The sequence below is a fragment of the Eutrigla gurnardus genome (genome assembly GCF_963514095.1).
Source record: "Eutrigla gurnardus genome assembly, chromosome: 13".
Classification (NCBI taxonomy): Eukaryota; Metazoa; Chordata; class Actinopteri; order Perciformes; family Triglidae; genus Eutrigla; species Eutrigla gurnardus.
The window spans coordinates 6,533,433-6,553,221 of NC_139936.1; the positions used below are offsets into that span (position 1 = coordinate 6,533,433).

Here is a 19,789-nt window from a genome sequence, read left to right on the forward strand (position 1 = left end):
TATCTTCTCTTTTAAGAAAATATTGCAAATTATAGTGCAATGCATTGTGATGAGAGTGCGGTTTATCATTATCTCACTGGCCTGGATCAGCCTTTGTTTTCACAGGGAGCCACAAGATATATTAGAACCAATTATCTCATATGGTATCATTAAGATGCGTTTAAGGACCGGCAAGACAAGTTAATTTCATGTTTTTATGTAATCTGTGATTTAGCAATAGAACAGCTTCACATCTTTCATGGTGAAAAAGTTGATTTTCAAGAAATCAAAATGACTGAATACATGTAAAAACGTAATTATTTATATGTATATATTTGTTTATATGTATACTCTTGATTAAAATCCTGTTGATGCCTTCCTCACAATAACAACCAACAGAGTGGACTGCCCCCTAGTGCCACCAACTGAGAGTGACAGCATATGGAGGGGGGAGGGTGGGGGGGTTGCTTGCTTTGAGCATGAGCACAATGCCAGCTCTTTAGTGCCGTCCAATCAGAGAGCGCCTCGGTAACACGTTCACACATCCAGCGGAGCTAGGTGGCGAATGCAAATGCTCCAAGATCAAGGTTTCTCCTTGGCAATGGTGCAGCACTTGTTTCTCTCCTTTCATGTCCGAATGATGATGGTGATAATAAGAGGGGAGGACAGGCCTCAGATTGAGCCAAAGGGGGAACGAGCATCGATGAGATCTTTGATATGGAATGCTGCATCATATGGTATTAGTGTCATTCATGGAGCGGTTTGATTGACGGTTTGTTAGAAAGAAAAAAAATGGTGAGGAATGCACCATTGTCCTCATCCATGTTTTATGTTTGAATTGCTGACACTTTAATGCACTTTGGTTAATGTGGTGCTCAAAACTCGGACAAAGGAGCCGCGGCCTATCACATTTTTCTTTGTAGGTTTTCTGTCATTTCTGTTGTGAGGAAATTATTAATTCAGTAACAAGCATATTTATATAATTGCTTCCTTTGTGGTTTTGCGGTCTAGCAGATGCAACTATATAAACACAAGCATAGGTACACACACACACACACACACACGCTCACAGCTGAAACCTGCATCATTTTGCTGCAGGGATCCTGTTGTTCTACGTGCCTCAAGTCCAATGGACTTAATTTCCAGCATTTGATTTTATTAGGCTGATGATGCACATTGCATTCATGGAGCACTTCAACCGCACATTGCTGTATATGTTCCTAATTAAGACAATGTAACTCTGCACTGTTTTCAGGAAATGTAAAACTGATTGGGAAGAAGGCAACAAATTGAGAACATTACTCTGGATAAAGAGAGAAATTTATGTCAGCCAGCTCGTAGCCGAGACGCTTCATTGCTTGTGTCTTATGTATACCATGAATGGTTTCTGCATGGTCGTCAGTGTTTCCTCACAGTTAAGTAGTGCTTGATACTTCTTTTGGAAGAAAAAAGATGTTTAAAATATATATTTTTTAAATGCATGAACACAGAGTATCGTTTTTGTGTGTTTCAGTGACCGATTCTGTTTTATGTAGAGGACGCTGCAAAAGTAATATGCTATCTGGCCATGTCTTGGGTTTGTTTGTCCACGTTAATTGTTTACACAATGATCCACAGTCCATTGGATCTGACTTGGTAAAGAGAAAAATGCATTCATCATACTATGTATATATTTACAATGGTATTTTCTTAGAAGCATATATGCCTCTAAAATAACATTTAGCAAGAATTTGTTTATTTTCTGAGATATAAGATGCAACTTTTTTGTCATATTGTAATAGGAAGCCAAATTCAGAAACTTAATAATAAAAATAATCGACGTAAATTCCCTAAAATCAGTAATCATGTCGATCCTTCAAACGTATTTCAGAACGTGATCCCGTTCGGAGAGTTAATTTACCGTTTGATCCTGTTTGTCTGTGAGAAGGTCACGTATTGACACCACGTTGTTCCAAAGGACCCCTGACCCCTGGCTGCGACCTGCTGCAGACCACCGAGCAGGGCAACAGGTCACTGGAGTCATTTAGAGGAGTCCCGAGGGGAAACCGGCGCCTAGACACTCGGACCCCCAGCCTCTGGTGGTGTAGACACACTCGCATACTGTAGCTCCAGTCTCTTTTACTACGCTGTCTGCTGCAGAGACATAGAAGTGAAGGTAACATGAGAAATAGCTGTTTGTGACATGGAATACATATTTATGCTGTATATGCATCAAGAGTGGATGTTTTTGCAGGAGACGTGTGCAAAATGATTTGTGTGTGAGTGTATGTGTGTGTGTGTGTGTGCCCCCCTCCCCCCTTTTTTTAAAGCCAGCTCTATATACACTCAGGAGACTAAGAAGGGACAAACTGAAAAGCTAACTTTTTTTTCCACCCTGCAATATTTCACTCAAGAATATGAAAAACGAGCAGCTATAGAAAAACGTAGCACACTTTCATCATTATCAATTTTGCTTCTAATGAAAGACTGAGAATTATATTTCACTTTTTGCACATTAGGGGGAAGAGTATAACATAAAAAATGCTCAATTCCTTTTGAAGGTATTTCTTTTATTCTTCCTACAAAAAGACTATTATGTGGTCGCGGTGAATGCATATTGAGCAAGAAAAGCAACTATCATTCACCCTCTACAATGCGTGGCTGTAAATTATGGCATTATTTCTGTCGGCAAAGAGGGAAGCAGAGGAGGTGGAAGGAAGGGCCGAGGTGTAGATGAGGGAGGGTGTTGAAAATAAAGAAAAGGGACACACACACATGCATACACACACACACACACACACACACACACACAAACACACACCCTTCAGCCTGAAGTCAATGAGAAAGATTATGCTTGGCCTTATCCAGTAGGGCCTGTCAGATTTATTTCCAACATCAAGGGACTCTCTGCTGTCTCTAACCCCATCCATCAGTGCCCTGTCTGGGTCTCTGGTCAGCGTCCTGGATGGAGGCAGGGAGCGGAGAGCTGAAGGAGATGGTGTGTGTGTGTGTGTGTGTGTGTGTGTGTGTGTGTGTGTGTGTGTGTGTGTGTGTGCGTGTGTGTGTGTGTGTGTGTGTTGGGGTGGGGTTGGGGGGGAGGCTTCTGAAGCAGGAGTGGTTGCCAGGGCACACAGGCCCGTGGCATTCTCCACTGCCTGGCATCCCAGGGTGCAATGGGAGCACTGGTCCTCGGTCAGTCACCAGTGGTGGTGAAAAGCAATCTCACAGAGATGAAAGGGGGCTTCCCCCCAAACTCTGATCTGTGAGGGAGAAATATAAAAATTGAGAGAGGGAGAGAAAGTGAGAGGGATAGAGCGAGAGAGAGTTTAAGAGAGTGTAAAATCGCTCTCACTGTATTCCATGTCAATATGTCTCACATTTGAAATCCTTATTATAGATTGGGTGTGGAAAAAAGGATGTGCTTTCATTGTTCAGGGACATGTCCCCTCACTCACACACACACACACACACACACACACACACACACACGCCATTCCCCTCGCACGGGTGCCTGTGCCACACCACCCACCCCTGTCGTTCTGCACGATGTAACCTAGCAACTATTTAATTAAAATAGCATCAGCAAGGATAGAGGCTTTTTTTTCCATCCCTTGCAAGGATTTCCTCCAATCTCAGTGCTTTTCAGCACCACCGCGAATCAAAACTGACGCTACGTAATCCACTGTATAGTAGCCCTCACAGCCCCTTCTTTGTTTCTACGTTTTGGTCCGTTCAACAAAAACCTATACCTGCATCATTGACACCTGACTGGTAGAATGTACCCGATGTCATATATCTGCCGTGGTGGCACTATATCTATGCTTCAACTGGCCGGAGATTTAATGCAGGACATTATTATGCCACAGAGTTGTACAAGCAAGGCCATCACCTTTCTGTCCTTCAGAGTAGTCTATCAGGAATAATAGAATGCCTCCTCTTCAAGCCCTTCTCCTCCTCCTCCTCCTCCTCGTGCTCTTCTTCTTCCCCCCGTGCCTCCTTTTCTCTTTGTATGCCAAATCACAGCAGCCTCTGTTTCGACCTAAAAAGAGGCGCCTCTTACCATGCTCTACATGTGTGCCAAGCTCGGGCAATGCGGAGCAATTAGAGGAAATGTGAAGCAGCTCTACATGTCAGCATACATCGGACTCACTGTCACTCAAACCACATTCATGACTCCTCTGCTATGAGAAACAAACAATGGAGCAATATTCTCGTTCAGGGCTGTCAAAACAGAAGACCCCATCTCTATTTCCTTCTTCCTGTCTTTTTCTCTTGTGATCTTCCAGCCGCTAATGGATACCCTGATGTGTCACAGTGCAGCCAAGTTATCCGCCCTTTCTTGATTTTCTGTAATGTAGCGTTCTGTATAGTACAGGTGCACCGGAGGTATACACATAACTCTTTCCACTCGCTCTCAATGGGAGGACCTCTGTCATTTGGACTTAAGAAGCAATGCAGTGAAAGTCATAGCAAATGGCTTTAATGATCCTCCCTCCAAATGGTTACATTATAAGGTTGACCTCCACTTAAAATACATTCACGCTTTTGACCAAAAAATTACATGTTTCTACCTTTTTTGTCCCACTTTCCCTCTTTTGTCACGCACGCTATTTCAATTTCTGAAAAAAAACACAAAACCACTCAAACGCAGACATTTAGCAGAGAGGAAGGAGTTAAGAAATGTAAAAGGATAAAATCATATGCACTTCTACCTAATAGTCACTGAGAAAATCACTTTCAACCAGATTTAACGGGGTGCTGACATTGGACCATTTAGTGTGATCTCTTCAATAAAAAGTATCAATGGAGGAAAATCCTCTTAGCTCGGAGAATATATTCAGATTTCAGCATGTGTCTGACTGACATGAATTGAACCAGAGGCCAAACAGATTTGGATTTGTTCATATATCTATTCGCTTCAAATGATTAATTCTTTTTAATCTACGTATTGAAGAATTAATAATAAATAAGTGCTCCTTTTTTTTTCTACAGAAAAAAAAGCGACATGCGTTAAATACCAATGTTGAATTAAACAGCCTTTAGGAACAATTCTTCTTGATAAATGGTTTACATTTATATAATGCTTTTCTAACTAACATAGAACCTTACAATGTGCCTTTTATTCCCCTATTCATAAACACCGATGGTGACAGAGTTTCCCATCGGGAGTAACAGTTCAGTGGACACTTGCATGGGAAAATTCAGAGATCGAACCGTCACCCCTGTGATTAGTGGATCCGCTCTACCTCCTGAGCCACACATACATGCACTGATAATGGTTTTAATCTTCAAGGGCAAATTTAAAATATTCCCTCATTTTTTATAAATGTATACATGCAGTATGTAGGCCTATCTCTGGGATTAATCCTGTAATCATGTGAATTCACCAACCGCCTATGTCCCATATAGCCTATGTAAATCTTTGAGAGTGTGTTCACACATTGATTTGCATAACGTCACATGATTTTGACAGGCAGGGCGAGAGAGAGGGACCTCTTGACATTTTTATAATGGCACTTTACAGGGTGGACAAGGTTGGGGGTAGGATGGGATATGGGAGCCACTACAAAACACAGAGATCTCCAGCGTATGTAGCACTCGTGAAGCAGACAGCGACCTACAGTATTTTCTGTTACACTGTTTGCTGTGTTTCACATGGAAGTAATGGATGTTGCCACAAATTGAAGGATATTTTTACACATCCGCTGTTAAAATGACTTCACTGTTCAAAATAATATTCGATTTTTTTTTTTTTGTCGCCTTTGTGGAAAAAAAGATCAGACTTTAAACTACCAATTCTCCAAGTGGCTGTTTGAAATTGTCTATGAACTGATTGATGAGAAATAGGAGAGCGTATTAAATTAGCGTATCACATCTGTACTGGGTCACATCCTATGTGATATTCATGTTGATGCTCCAGAAAATCATTTAAATTCTTCAAAGATGACAATTCAACATTTACGGCCCTGGAGTAATTCTCTCACAGGCCATAACCTCGCAGCATTTAACCTAATTTATCTCGGGCCACCAATAGTGGAAATCATTGTTTCAGTAGTTTATAACAAGCCTCTACTTATGAATTTTCCTCCTGGGTTACATCAGTCAAATTTAATCTAGAAAACATGTCCCTTGTCAATACCGATGAGATTGATAGATTCCCAAATCACAGATTGGGGCATGTACGGCCCGACACTGAGGTCTGTGGGAGAGGTCACCGGCAAATTAAAGGGTCACAGACTTCGATGGCATTCCCTTTACCCCGACACACAACACGCCCCTACGTCTTGTCTGAGTGACACGCGTAACAATGGCGTTTCTTTTTTTTTTCATCTTGCGCAAACAGCTCAGAACAATGCCGCCGCCAAGAGCCATATGCTGGGCCTATGGTCATCCACAAGTTCTTCATCCTTTCGTTCGTGGGAACGTCGGGCAGACAGAAAGGGTTGTCTGGGGTGAGGCCCTTAAAAGATCTCCAAGGATAATTTTTTGTCATATAGTCTGGAACATGACAGACACAAGAGGACTGATAAACAGCAGACGATGCAGTCCTGAGAAAGTAAATCAGACGGGAGCGTTTCCAGCAGATGATCGAGACAGGCTGCAGATGGGGAAGTCAATTGGATTATAGGCATTAAATATGAATACTATTAATTAATAATAAAATTGATTTGTTACAGTTCTTGATCAGTTTTAAAATGAGTTGCCACAATCTTCTTAACTGTACTTTGGAGCTGATAAACATCATATTATAGACGAGCAAGATGATGATGTTGGAGGCAGACTCAAGTCAGACTATCGACTTAAGGTAATTCCCAACAAATTATTTCCACACTCCTCCTAGATGCATCTGCTGTGTTCTGCACTCTTGATCCCCTATTTTTAAACCTGGTCGCACATCCGTCTCACTCCATGCCTCAAATCCCTGTCATCCTGACACGCATATACACACCCACAGATACACGGAGGCCTCATTAAAATGCATAAACCCTCACTCACACACACACGCACACACCCCTGCCGCATGCATTAATTAGCACGCTGGTAACAAGCTAGCCTCTCCATTCACACCCTGAGCCTCTTTCATTAGCATGACAGTGGCTAGCAGCGGCCAGGGGCCCATAGGCTGCAAGGTTCTCTCCTCGGGGCCCCTGATTAAAGAGAGAACGCCTAGGACGCAAAGCTCTCCATTCCTTTCATCATCGCACCCATGCGGCGTCTCTCGGATGATCCCCGGACCGCAAACTGTCAAGCATACCTGTTTCTATGGGTCAGACCTCCTTTCCATCTCTTTGACTCTCTTCCCCGTCTCTCCTCACTCCATCCGTCCTCAACTCCATCTGACCCACTCCAGTGTACTTTCTTCCATCTCAGTCTAATTGTCACGTCCTATCTCTCTCCAGACCCTTATGGGGCTTCTCTTTTTGCACGATAGCTCTTAATGCATGTATGGGGAGGCCTGGCTGGTGTCGGTCTTCTCTTCGCACACAGATGCAGATCACACAGGCGCACTATTTCAGGTTCACAATGGCAGCCCCAGGTGACCGAGAGAAGGGTGTTAATGCTCTAAAGGCTTGTCCTTATTTCTCACAAATATAGAAACCACCTTTCCCCTTCTCAGCGGTAAGAGATCCGGACACCTGATGTACAGGGCGGCTATCATCTCCGGGCCTCGCCCATCAGGGTCTCCCCCCATCCGGCCTGGATTTCAAGGCAAAACGCCTCATTAGCTGTGGTCCTTGAAAGAAGGGCACTCAATTTCATATTCAGTTACACATTCCCTTTGAATGGAACTAGGAGGCAAAGGAGAAGAGAGAGGGAGAGGAAGGAGAGAGAGAAGACATGGGAGATGGTCTCCGTCGAAGGCTGAGGCCTTGGACCCAGAGGGAGGGAGAACAGAGAGGGGAATAAGGGTCTGCTGAGGCAGCCATAATTTCACGCCATCATTACTCTATGGGCTGGAGATTTATGCTAATGCCATTTCAGGGAAGATGTGCTGGACAAAACGGGTTTAGAGGGTCAAAAGAGAGCTGTGTAGCTGCTTGGCCGTTTTCTTTTTCCAGCATTGAACATACATGTCAGTATGTGGTTTTCAATTTGTTCAAATTGTTTTATTTAATCCCGACACAAAGTCACAGTTGATTTATAATACTTGGGTAAAATCACCTGATGTAGCAGGGAATTTTTGAGGGACTAGTCGCTACTCGCTTCTCTATTACTCATGCACTCATGAAACTCACTATTTCACCTTCGCTGGTACCTGACATCCATTTTGTCACCCCCAATGACACCGCATTTCTCAAACCAGTCAAAACTCCATCATAGCTTCACACCAGTCTAGACAGAGGTGAAAATCAGATTTAGCTCAACTGGGTGATCCTGTCCTCGTCCCCTGCAGAGCTGGGAGCTCACATGGAGGTCCTGCTAAGCACTGTGTGTGTGATTCGTGATCCGGACACCAGAGTGCTCCGGGATTGCTTCCCGGAGCTTAAGGATGCCGGTCCGAGGACCTTGCGGCGTGGCAGCCACACGGCACTGTCACTCAGTAATGATGGTTGTATGGCAGCGGCTACATACAGCAGGGGGCGGGCCGACTTGCTCTTAACGAGGAACCGTCTCACAGAGAGACAGGTCAGGGGTGCGAGGGCCAGGCAGATATCATAACATAACACATCACACACGGATGAAGGAAATGTCGTCGTCCGCCTCTCCAGCCACAGCGAAACTAATAATTAGGATTAGTTGATGTTACAGAAAGCCGGCAGGGGGGCTGGCATCCTGCGTGCTTTCATATTTAATGGCCAACACGCAACAGCAGAGGGGTTGCGATGTAATAACGAGGGAATCGAACGGCGCTGACCTTTCGGTGATTCCTTATTCTGACCTATCGATTACGACATCTATTGATCTACCTTTCTGCTGTGTTCTGTTGCAACTGTGGGCATCAGAGGTGAGATCAGTGGTTGAGGCTTGCACCATGGTGAGATGGAAGGGGGTGGATGGATAGTTATCATCAAGACCACCTGTCACTCCTCCAGCCTTCCTCGACAACCTCATCAGAACTCTCAATATACACCACAGGAGGTCAGGCCATGGTAATAATAAACCCACTGAAAGGATAAGGACACCGACAGAAAGGAAATAGGCTATGACAGTTTTCACAGCAAAATGGTAAAAGCACCCGTGACAATATCAGGTGAATGCAATTCCACCGTCGTAATAATTCAACACCTTGACTTGCACTGGGTGATTATATAATAGCGACCATGTGAAAGGATGAAGGCATTTCTGGCATATAATCAATCCCAGTGAAAAACAATGATGAGTAATGCAGGTTTGCTCTGCAGTTTTCTATCCAGACGACTTCAAATACTAGAAAGCACGTTTCTGGGTATTGATGAAAACTGGAAACTCAAGATGTCAAGCAGCCTGACCATGTGATCACTTTTTATTTCATATGATTCACATGATGATAAGAGATGCAAGACAGCCCAGAGTTTCTGAGAACAGTGTGCTCATAGCTAAGTGCCAATACCCAACAGCTGAATGCATTTAAGGCAAACCTACAGAGTCTCAGTTAGGGAGGATTAGATTAGTCCACTGATGCATCACTTTGTGATTTAAGCCCAAATAACAGGCACATTTTGTCACGACAGTCTTGCTTGTGTTGCTTTCAGGGTTTTTTTTTAACCAGAAAAATCTGCTTCAACTATTTTAAGAACACGAAAAAAAAGCTTGGATGACTTCCCTTGATGTTTATTTTTAGTGATATGATTTATATCTACGCACCTACTGGAAAAAAAGCTATTCATGTCACACTGTTTTCTTGAATTCATTTGTCAAATGAAATTTGATCGCCTGTCATGGAGCCTGAATTGAGCACTGATATCTTCACTCCGTTTTCAATCAATACACGACATTTGGCACCACCGTAAGCATGTTTTACTTAATGTTTTTCTTAGCCTTTGCACAACTCTGCCCATCGAGATAAAGCTATACATTAGGTAGATGATTTGATATTCAGGCAAGAGAGAGCTCAATTTTGTGAAAGTGTGCACACTTTAATATAATGGCTGTCAAAAGTCAATTTCTTCCTCCTTAAGCCGTCTCTCATTGCTGCAAATTGAACTGTGCCACACAGATAGATTGTAGAAAGAGCCGCACACAAATGGTGAAAGCTTGGAGGAGACTGTATTGGAACTGCACCCGGCAGCTGCTGTCTGTTAGCAGTACAGGAGGGTGAGCGCTTGTGCCCTACGGCACACTGCAGGGGCTAAAACGTTCCTCCACATCTATGCAGGCAGCTAAGAGACTGGAGGCATACATGGGATTACATCCTCTGCTATTGCCCTAGGCAGTCACCGGGAGAGGCCCTCACACATACGGTTAAAGCGCACACTCTAACACATGCAACATAGCAGCGAGGTGCAGCCACATGCATGCTCACAAACACACACAGAATGCTAAATTGCGTGCCTGCTGCATATTCTATTTCTCCGAGACACGCGCACATGAGGAAATATCCACACTCTGGCTCCTTTTGGTCATTTATGAAAAACTTAATATCGCTCTCTTTTCCTGAGGCAGTCAGCAGGTAACTCTCAGAGGAAGTAATGACTTTTAAAAGGGGTTTATCTTCATCTGCGGAACAATTGATACAACGTGCAAACAGTCATTTAAAGAGTGTAAATTCTAAAAGATTGAGTGTCAAATTAAGAACAGTTACTGTATCTGCAATTCAAAAAATGTGTTTTCTTTCTGTGTTGCCGAGCCCAAGGTGACATATCTACCTCGTTTACCATTCCGACAAACACCACGCATAAGCACGCACACACACACACACACACACACACACACACACACACACACAGCAGGATCTCTGTGGTGAGCAGATGAAAGTATCTTGCCTGCACTCTTCTTGGCATTGTGCAGTAGGACCCAGGGGGTGTTCTCGACAGTCTGGTACATATACAACACTCCCCAGACAAACACACACACTCACACAGACACACAGTAATGCGCGCTACTTATTCAAGTACAGAAAAACTCACTCGGTAAGTACTGAAAGGTCACATAAGGGCAAGACTGTGCTCCCGTTATAGTCTGGAGTGAAAATTCTGTTATATATGTTAAACATATATCCATTATGTAAGTGTTCCCGGCAGACCACGAGATTTAAATCTAGCGGAAAGTTTAAATTATTTTGTCCGTGATTTCAGGTACAGTTCAATATTGCACGTCCTTAAAATCAATCCCCATTCATGTTGAGCTTAGTTTATGCTTCACCTTACACCTTTTGATGTGTTCTCCTCCGAGCTCAAAGGGAGGTATAAAAAGAAATGTCAGAAACATTTCTCTTACTCTTTCAACCCTTGTGCCCATTAACAGTTAGTGCTTGGAGTAATTGTGATTTGAAGGTAACCCCAAATCTGTTTAATGAGAGCAATGATCCATAGAGGGAGCACAGGTAAAGTGCTTTTAACGAGAGGGCCCTTATTTTACCAGCCGGAGAGGAGCAAAGAGGAGCCGAGCTGCTATTTCACATTCAGCTTCAAAGCAGTGCTTCAAATTGTGCAGACAAGACTTCATTTCCTCTTATCTGCCAGTGTATAGGTCCTCCAGAGTGAGAGTGCACGGAGTGAAAATGTGAGGGAATGGTGGGTGAAGATGTATGGAGCGCACGGCACCACGGAGAGACGGCAAGGCTCAAATTAGCTGGATATGAGAAGGAGAAATGGAGGAAGTTGTTAGACATTACAGCGACGCGCTCTGGAGTGTTGGCTCTATAGTTACGTCCTCCTCAAGACAGACCTTGAAAAATACTTTACAGCGAGCAAAGTCCACAATATTCATTTCACAGGGACTAGTACTGCATATACTCAATAGCATAACTGCCTTGGCTCAGGGCTCTACTTCGAGTTATTCAGGTGTTCTAAGCATCCTGTGTTTCTATGCATTTTGGATATTTTGAAGCGAAAGGTCAAGGAGTGGGGGTGCTATAATTTTCAAATTCAAATTCAAAGCAAAAGCCAAAGAAAAGGCATAACAATTGCCACAACTCCAATGGTCTATGAACCCTTTCAAGCCAAAATCATCACACTTTATATTTTCACGAAACATGATAGTCTAATTTATGCCTATAATATGCTTATTCTGAAACAAACACATTGTGGTAAAGGACAACTAAGCTCTTATCCGCTCGTCTGGGATTTCATAATCAATAAGAAGGGTTCAAATACAGTAAAAGGGGATTTAGGGGCGTTTGAGTCCTACAATGGGAGACTGAATTGATGTGGTCTGTGGTAACTTTACCAGGTGATTCTCTTCACTGCAAAAGCAAGTTGTCCACCATTTCTAATAGTCTTGAAATATACTGCTAAGAAAACTCCCATATTGAGCTTATCAACTGCAGCTGCTGCAACTAAAATCCCATCTTAATTTGTCATTTTTGAGAATAATAGCTGTGAAATAAATGGCAGATGGGTTCTTCAGTATTGCTCTGTGTTCCTTGTATGCAGGAATGACTTCATGACAGGATGATTTACTGCATTTATGGTACGTCAATATAACCTGCAATGAAAATGCCATTGACGTTAGCCTCTTGGTCATAACTACAAGTGGGACTGGTGAATTCTGTGGACTACAATTATAGACACACTAAAAAAAAATCCACTACTTGTGAAAAAACAAGCAACGTCTGCTGATTTATATAAAACAGATTTGATGGCTGCATTAACCTAAACAGAAAGAGAGTTGCCTCCCATTGAATGAAAGCTTGAATAGAAAATAAACACCTAAACTCAACCTTCTTCTAGAAATGCAGGGGGAAAAGCTTTTCAGGGAATAAAGAGGAAAACAGATTGACATAATTTACCCCAAAACGGATAACCTTGACTGACATTAAAGGTCCCAGGCTGAGTTTACCATTTTTCTGCTGCTGGTGTAAAGTTAGTGGTAACTATCCATAATGATTCAAATCTGTAAAAGCTTTTTAATTAACTGGTTTTTGGATATTTTGAGTGATTTAGTGCACAACGGTACAGTTTATTTACGTTGTCATGTCCTGTAGATTTGACCACCGGAATATCATAATTATTCAGCGCATCAAGGACAGTTGACTTGTTAAATAGCACAATGTTTGGGGCAAAAGATCCCAGATACCACCTCAAAATCAAACACAAATACAATCTTGCTGTTTTTCTTCCCCCGTTATGCATCTTTTGGTTGGTACAGTGGCTTCAGATGAGTTTTGAGATGCAAATCCCAGAAAATGAAGGAAAAATATAATAAGATGATCCAGTCACATTTGCTTTGTATGGTATATTATTATCCAACAAACCATTGCATAGGGTAGATAGATCTCTATCACAGTCAGTAGATTGGAGGTATAAAATGTGCAATGTTAACTTTGCTAGCTAGAATATTGGGATTCGGTTAAAGTAAGTACAAGTGCTTCAAATGTGCTTCAATGTATCTTTGTGTTTCTGGAAAAAGGAACTAAATTGAAGCGATCGAGACACTGAGGTCTATGTAAGTGTTGTTAGTAGGCAAGGCACATCAAAAAGTATACATTTTGTCAGTAACATCCCCGCCAAAATCTCCTGGTGTTCCATTACCCAGTGATAGAAATCCTCTTGGGGAACTAGCCAACTTGAATGCCCGCCACCCCCACTCCCCCCTCACATCCCCTTACAACAAAGCATCTTGGACTAGAGAAATACTGCTGGAAACCTTTGAGGTTGGATTGAATGAATGAAAAAAGGGAAAATGTCACCAATTCCATCTTCGAAGATTTCAGATAGAGAGTCTGACAATGAAAGTACATCAAAGGGAAATGCAGACCCCACAGTCTTCAAAAGGCACCGTGAGCTGCACATTCAGGGTTATTAAATGGTTGAATATTGACAGGGTTTTTCCTATTTGAGGTGAACGACACCTCGGCTATCTCCACAGATCCAACAGGACCAGGAAGATGGCGAGCACGGCCGAGCGTTCTCCACCTCCCAGCCATTCACAGCAGTCTTAATTGACAGGCAAATCCAACAACGGCGCTTTTTTTTTCAACCTCTCACCTCCTCGCTGCTAACTTTGCCCACTGGACCGAGCTGTTGCTGAGCCAATCAGGGGAGGTTTTGTTTGTTGAACTCCAATACGTCCTTCAGCACTTTGGCCCCATTCATCTCACCAAACAATCCCCCTAAGAATTTAACTGGTGGGCAAACACACAGCACATGGGTAATGATGGGGGCACCTTGACTGTCTGTGTGAATATTTACCCTGTCATCAAAGGAGGGGCATGCATATAAATCTATGCCTGAAATCCCAAGTTCAGGTTCAGGCTTTGGGAGTGCAGGAGGCGAAGAGAGAAAGACAGCAACCGAATAGTCCTCAGATCTTACACCCTATGGAACGTGATAGAGCCTTAAATCTATGGAATATGATAGAAAATTAGCTTGCTTTTTGTAACTCTGCAGACACGCAGGGGTTGTTTAAAATGTCAGATCCATGAATAAATACATTTGAAAATAAAATGGCACCCTCCCACGCATCAGGGCTGATGTGTTGAAATGCTGCAATGCATCCAAAGCAACCAGCACTTTTTTTTTTCAGATCTAAAGGTTTTTGCCCTCTTCCCGCAATGAAATTGAAACAAAGTTTGGTTTTGAGTTTTGTGAAAAGTTGCGACCTTTTCCACAGTGTTCTATTCTGTTGTTTAACACCTGATAAACCATCCCTATCCCATTGTTCAACACCTGATAAACTCAATTCGTAAGGGCCAGGAAACAATTCTGCTAAAGAGACAAGCAAGAAAATAGCTGCAATCAGCCGCTAGATTGCAATGTTTTGTCTGCGATTTGGAAGAGTGGAGAGATTCTATCAGGCTAGTCCTTATGGCTGATATGCTACTGGTAATACGTTCGGCACAGGTAAACTTTCAATGGGATGAATAGATATTTTATTTAAAATTTCATACAGAACACTCAAGAGCTGGCATGGTCTATTGGGGCCAAACAAACCATGCTTCTCTACTTTTTCCATGTGTAAAAATGCCTTCTCTCCCAGTGTTGTTCTTTTTTCTTCTTTTTCCCTTCAAACCTTGAGCAGATTGCAGCTTCATCAATACTTGGTGTTAGAATTAAATATGTATGAATTAAATGTTACAGTGGGAAAGGGACGGTTAAATATTGTTGTATTATTTTGTCTATGAAGCATTGTACTGGCTGACTTTCTACTGTTAAATTGACGCTGTCACTTTAAGAGATTCGTATGCGTCCAGAAATACGCGGCACATTCATATGACGTCACACGCAACGACAGAAGAGTAACGCAGCAGGAGTTTTGGGTAAGTAGTTATAACAATTAACTGCATAAACACAGACACACAAACGGTTTCAATAGTATAACTAAGCTAGCAGGCAGAGACCAATGAAAATGTTGTTGTTTATGGTTATATAGTTGGTTATCAGCTTTGAAAGTCTTCTAATATCGTCTATGTGCCATTAATATTCCTTAATAAGGACGGTATAGTCATGAAACTTCACAGATGTCTATAGCTGCTTAACATTGGATCCACCTATATTGTTTCTAACGCACACGTCAGGCCCATGGTCTGAAACTAGCATGTTGGCTTAATCTGCGCTGTCCCTATCAAATCAACTACTGTATCGCAATCATGAGTTACACTGTAATGACCACTGTTCATCATATTCCCCAGGGATGACCTCAAAACATTTAAATATGTGAGGTGGACACATTGTTAGGGCGTGTTTAGCTTCTGTACTGCGAGTATTTCTAATTGGCACAGAATATTTGAGTGATGCACACTTACAAGAGGCTTTTAAATCAAATCCTTTGCTTTTGATCTGACTGCTAAAGTGTAGGCGTGCTAAGAATGTAATGTAATACAGAACCTAAATTGCTTAATGTTGCAGATTGATAGATTGACATTGGTTGGCACTAGCTTATGTAAGAGCATGGCATATTTTGTTTTACAGGAAGAAGATCTTTGGATTTTGATATACTACAAAAAATAGCTTCTGCACATATTGTTAAATAGTTGCACAATAAGAGCGAATATGTGATTGAAAAGGGTTAAAAAGGCATTTTTCATGTCATCTCTACTTTAATGCATAAAACAAAATGGTTGCCATTCGTCACCACACATGCAAGCTGCATCAAGAGGAGAGAAACGGTATAGATCCTCTCTGTGCACTGTACACCAGAGACCGTTTCTCCTTCAAGATCCTTTGCTGCTTCTGCCTTTGCTCTCCTCGGGAACAGTGGTGGTGTGTGTGTCGGGGTTGAGGGGGTGTTTTCTACCATCACCTCTGAAAGCTAGCGAGCACAAGCACCTCTCAGATCAACAAAGACCTAGTCACACATTACTGTACATGTTGATTCCACCGCAGACTCCTGAAAACCTGTCAGAGACCCGGAAGATGTGAGCAAGCTAACATTAAAAAAGGATGACCTTATTATAAGTAGGAGCGTCGGTTATATTTTTGTGTCATGTAGACAGAGAAAAGGTGATAATGGCAGAATGATATGTTTTATTTATTCATTTTGCTGATGTCTATTTATTATTCAATAGCTGGGTGTATTAGCTTCAAATGACATCCTAGGACTAGAAGAAGGCAAAATGTAAATGCACATCTACTTAGCGAGGAAAGGTGTAAGGAAGAAGGAGTTTGTGCTAATATTGCAAGATCATGCTGTGATGTGTATAAACACACGGCATATTTACTCAGCATAACCTAAAGAAAGTAGGATTGTGAAGTAATTCTAAACAGAATATCGTAAATTTAAGAGCTTTGTTATTGCTTAATATGAAATTTACAGTGAAATGTTGCCATTTTCTTATCTGACTGATAGAAACACCTGTGATCACTCCAGTAGTCCAACTATAGTGATTTAAATCAATCATGTTATATTAAATAACTTACCATTTATAATTATCTCATTGTGTGTTATTGCAAATATTTTATCACCTCTGAAATCAGTTACATTATAGATCGTTAATCCAATTTAGGATATTTTACTTTGCATTCTACTTCCATGAGGATGTTATTTATTTGGAAATAATAATTAGTTATGTGACAGCTGCTATGATTATTGAATCATCTTCCCGTATTTTGTGAGCACACACCTTGTTGTTGTTTTTTACAAAACTGGTTTCTGCTAAAATCACCATATTATTTCACTCCCTTATCTATTATCACAATTAGTTATTTATAAAACCCAAGACAAGATTTATGGCTAACATGTAAAATAATCATTTTTATAGTCACACAAACCTGCTGAGGTGCATAGTCAGTCTCTCTCTCTCTCTCTCTCTCTCTCTCTCTCTCTCACACACACACACACACACACACACACACACACACACACACACACACACACACACACACACACACACAGACAAAGCCCTTTGTACTGTCTTCCACACCAGCACTCCTCCAGGGGCCAATACTGTGCTCCAAAGCCCTTTAGAGGGGCAGCAAGCCGGAAAATGACCCCATGCTGTCCCCGCTCGCCTCAGCCCCGCCTGGTTACGCCCGTTTCCCAGGGACCCGCTGAGGGTCCAATGGCCCTAGGCCTCCCTCTCACGCCACACTACCTCCCAGGGCCAAACGTTAACGGGGGCTCCTCACCGTGGACAATGGGAGCCTGGAAACGTGGGAAAGAAATGTCACAAGGCTCTCTGACAACCAAGGTTCGACCCCCTGACCTCCAGGGCTGGTCCCACTGGGCCTCTTTATGTAAACACAGGGTGTCCAAACAAAAGCAAACCTTGTGTTAATCAGATTCATAACCCTTTTGAGAAGATGTAGAGAAGCTGAGGTGTGGAAGCTTTAGCTTTGGACTGGTAGCTGCGTATCTATTAGATGGAAGAAATTATTCTACGTTACTCTTTAAATTTATATTCACACAGTTTGGACCAATAATTGCTTAAAAACTCCATCTCAATACTCTGTCCATCTTTAATGGAGTCATTAAATGGGTGAGGACAAAGACTGGACAAGCATCTGCTGTTTGAACTCCCCATCGCCTTGTAAACAGTCCTGGTCATTTAACCTCTGACCTTCCAGCAATGTCTCGTCCCAATTCATTCACTGCCTCTCTCCATATGGGAGATGCAGGTCAAATGAGGATATGGTCAGCACTGCAAGGGGTCAAGGAGGGGCAAGACTGGGTGAACACAGGTAGGGTGGGTCCTTAGCAATGGGGGGCAGTTTTGTTGGGAAGCAGGGGGTTAACGAGGGAATGATAGGCATTAAGCAACACTCGACTTAACCCAAGTCTCCTTGGATATGACTCTTCTTCGCTGGGATATACTGTATGTGTGATGGGTGATAGTCATGTTTTTGTTGGTACTGTTTTAGCATTTTTGAGCTGCAATTTTAATTGATTTGTGTAAAATATTAGAAATTGCAGGATACTAGAATTTCACATTTATATTTGGCCTTTAAAAATGGTCAAATAGTAGTTGTTTTGCAAACCATTCATTAAAAATTGGGTTCTAGCAGAAAAGACACAGGCATCATAACAACTTGTGCCTTTTTAAATAACTTGGACTACCACTTGATATCCCAGTAAACTAGGCCTTGTGTCAGTTGTCGTCTTCACGGGTCACATAATTAAAGTGACGGGCAGTGAGCCAGCTGGTCATCCTATTTACAAACAATGGGCCTAATCTGTTTGCTCAAGGCCCTTGACAAGGTCCCATTGATGACCTCATTGGTACAAGAGCCCATGTATGGGTCTGACCACTGTGGTCACTAGAGGTCAGAGTTCACAAACCAAACACCACGACCTCATTCCCAAGAGTCTCTTTCTGAAGGATTCCAGTGCTAGTTAGTGGACATCATTACAGACTTAGGCTGGACAAGTGACGGATTAAGGAACCTTGACATGATGAGCTACTGAACTTGTGGTCAGAATTGTGTCCAAAAAGCAAAGCAAATATATTGAGTTTTAATGCAGAAGCGAACACACTGTATAGTGACATAATTCCCAGTCCGACACCTGCCTAGATAAAGCCCGTGATAGAAAGCATTATACTTAAAATATGTATGGGAATTCATTAACAATCCAGAACTGTGCATGGGAAATGATAATTAACTCTCTAGATGGGTTCTTTAGAGGGACAGACTTTGAGGATTGCATTTTCCAGCGATGATCTCAAGGTTAACTATTCAGCATGGAAATAAGGGGCCAGAGGTGCAACATTTCCTGACCACCAGCTACATCCAGAATTAGCATGTTAATATGTGTTTTGTGTCCATAGGAGCATTTGCATGGTAGTTTTCATATGAATTAGCTCAGACTCGATTGGACTCTATTATCCATCCGAACTACATCGGCTTCTTGCGTAACAGTTTACTTGTTGCCCTTCCCCCACCTTATCTCAGCCTCCTCATATTCCTCCATCGCCTCCTCATCATCACCGTCATCATCACCGTCACCAGCACCACCGTGACCGAATACAAACCCCAAACTCACACGACTGCTATCTATAAGAGTAGAGATGAGATGCTGCATTGCCCCGCGTCTCCTTGTAACCCCCATGATCATAAATCTGCCTGCATGGCCTGTGATCGTTTATGAGCACTTTACATGAAGATCACTCTCGCAAACAACGCCCTTCAGCCAGTAATGAAAGCCAAGCGTCAAAGTTGAAGATCAATGTCAGGTTACGAGATCCGTGACAGGGCCTATGTGACCCCGTATGCAAAGAGGATCTCCAAAGGATGGCGAACAATGTGAGATGCAGAACTATCCATTATGATGGAGGACATGTTGCTCTGTATTATGCTCAAATAATGGCATGAGC

The 19,789-nt window shown here is 42.4% G+C and overlaps 1 protein-coding gene across 1 annotated transcript in view; it reads right to left on the reverse strand.

The window, feature by feature from the left end:
* Positions 1 to 19,789, reverse strand: part of LOC311023251 (ras GTPase-activating protein 1-like) — a 389,455-nt gene that overhangs the window by 323,980 nt on the left and 45,686 nt on the right. The gene's annotated exons all lie outside the window — the stretch shown is intronic.